This window comes from Rhodamnia argentea, chromosome 9 (assembly GCF_020921035.1).
Source record: "Rhodamnia argentea isolate NSW1041297 chromosome 9, ASM2092103v1, whole genome shotgun sequence".
In the NCBI taxonomy this organism is placed as follows: Eukaryota; Viridiplantae; Streptophyta; class Magnoliopsida; order Myrtales; family Myrtaceae; genus Rhodamnia; species Rhodamnia argentea.
In genome coordinates this window covers 157,522-160,239 of record NC_063158.1, presented here as the reverse complement: position 1 = coordinate 160,239, position 2,718 = coordinate 157,522, and the positions used below count along the sequence as shown (strand labels likewise).

Genomic DNA, 2,718 nt, shown 5'->3' with positions numbered 1-2,718 from the left:
ATCCATCGGTGTTTTATTGCGATAATCAATCTGCTATTCATATAGCATTTAATCTTGTCTTCTATGAGCGAACTAAGCAATAGAGGTTGATTGCCATTTTGTCCTAGAAAAAATTCAGAGAGGAGAGATTATTCTTCAACATACAAGGACAGAGATCAATTGGTAAATATCTTTACTAAGTCTTTACGAGAAAATAGAGTGAGCTTCTTATATAACAAGTTGGGATTATTTGATGTCTACATCCCAACTTGAGAGGGAGGGTTGGAAAGTATTGTTGGGAGTAATGGCAGAATAGTAACAAGGGTTAAGGACATATATATTGACTTGTAACGCCATTCTGATGCTTATTGAGATAATAGAAAATGATAATCTTTCTTACAATAGCAATGAATATTAAGGTGCAGTTTGTAGGAGGAACAGAAATAAGAAGAAATCAGTGCTTTCATGTATCCATGCATAAAGAACTTTTGACGAATATTTAGTTACATTAGAGGGTGCCAATACTAGTTCAGTAAGTATAATATCCGAGATAGTAACTTCCAAAAAAAAAAAAATCTGCTTACACCCAAAAGTAGATTGTACTATTGATCAACAATCCAACATCAAAACATGGTAGTTGATACTAGAAGGAGCAGTGAACCTTACAAGTCCCAAAAATAGTTTGCAAATTGATCCTACCCTTTGTAGACGTGCATGCTCAGAACAAAGAGACCCAGAAGCTGCACTAACTGAAGTTAGTTAACTACCTACTCTTTCAGGTGAACTAGTTTCATCATTTCAAAGTCAAAAGCCATCCTTCATCTTGCTCATTCTACCTTGTGCCCTCCTCTAACTTTCTTTGACTCCGTGGACCTTTTCTCTCTCAACTTGTCCACGGCCACCTGCTTCTCACGGCAGTCAGTCGTACAAGATGCCCTCAAATGGCTGCAACATATTGCAAACATTTATTGTCATTATTCGACTTACAATTTCGAAGTTCAAATCATGGCTGCAACATATTGCAATATGTTGAATTCATCTCAGACAGATTCACTAGTAAAACCATAGTGAGAAGATAGTAATCTGAATAATGAAGGCATCACAGCGTAAAAACCTAGGCGAAAAAACATGGCCAATTCAGGATTAGGTAGGCAACTTGAATTGACATATGGCTACACCAACACTGAGATCGCAGTCTAACAAAGTCCAACAAAATCAATATTTCTGCAGCCAAAATGAAATCAGGGTGACATGAAACCGTCCCAATTAATTAGCCAGCAGTTATGCTGGGAAAAGAAGACTAGCCATGATTATGTCATTGTGTGGGTACAGGTTGCCTTTACAAAGCTTTTTTGCAAACTATTAACGAATGGCAACAGAATCCAACATACTCAACAGAGCAGGCTAGAGTTACATTCACCTGAAATGGGTGTGAAGCAGTGCATGATTCTACTTGCGTATAGGTTGTGGCTGGCCCAAGTACAGACTACCTGTGCTCGGCCAAGACATTGGAAGAATGTGGTTGAGCTTGAGATGCATCATAACCTAGGGAATTATGACGAGAAACAAAAGGTTGAAGTAGTACTTGACTACACCACTTAGCAATAGCGGCAAGGTCTAGCACGGGAGCAGAAATGCAATGAGTGATCTTACTATCCAAATTTGAATCAACCGAATATTGTTCAGAAACTGGCTGAAGTGCCACATGTTGCAAACTCTAGCCATTCACCAATCTACTCCATCCCCAACCACTAACTTGCATTCTTTTGTTGGTTATACAACTCCAAGGGTCCCATTCTTGGGTCGTTTCTTTTCCTTCTTGTTGATTCTTAACATGTGTTTCCTCAATTTTATGACTCAATTGCATCTTCTTAGTTTGATAATGGCAATGGACAGTTGGAGAATTCGATGTTGTGGCTTCATTTTTATCTGTATTCTTTAGAATAGGCATATCGACTGAACCAAATAATAATTCTTCTAGCTCTGGCACTGGCGTACTCCCATCCAAAAAGAAAAGGAGGGCAATAATTGAACGATGGATGCAATCATAAATTTTCTTGACTTCTTCCACTCCTGCTGCCTTTGAAACATTTTCAGACCTCCCTGTGAAATCCTCGATCTATAAAAGAACTACCACGAAATATCTAAGGATAGGCAAGCCTAATAATGTCAATTCAATGAAGTTCAAGAAAGTTAGCTATAAATACACTTATCGCACCACAACGAGAATCCCATGTTTTTTAGATCCATGATCCTTCACACACGCTGGCACAAAGGCCTTTTTGCCATAGTTTCTCCACTGCTGCTAGCTTCAATTAAAAATAGGGTTGAAGTCCAGATTTGGTTCTCTAACTTGTACATTTTGTCAAGCTCATTCTCTACTTTCAGTGGAATCAACTCATTCATCACGTGCCTTTACTAACACTCTCAAAATGCTGAGTTGACATTAATCATGTCACAAATTGACATGTGACACACAGAGTCTCCACGCTTTCTATTGTTTATTACTTTCTTGTGTTTTGCTAACGAGTGCCAATCTTGGCACCACATAAATGCCATCCGTCAACGATTGCCACATTGGTGATGTCACTTCATCGTTTTAACCCGATATCATTAATTTCTTCATCCTCATAAGTTGGACAACCAAATTGAAGACATGGAAAAGTAAAAGAGTCAAATCTGGACTTCCCCACCCCCCAAAAAAAAAAAAAAAAAAAAAAAATACCACCACAAGCTACT

The 2,718-nt window shown here is 38.3% G+C and overlaps 1 pseudogene; it reads right to left on the bottom strand.

The window, feature by feature from the left end:
* Positions 1 to 447: 447 nt before the first annotated feature.
* Positions 448 to 2,385, bottom strand: LOC125316623 (annotated as a pseudogene).
* Between the last annotated feature and the right edge of the window lie 333 nt (positions 2,386 to 2,718).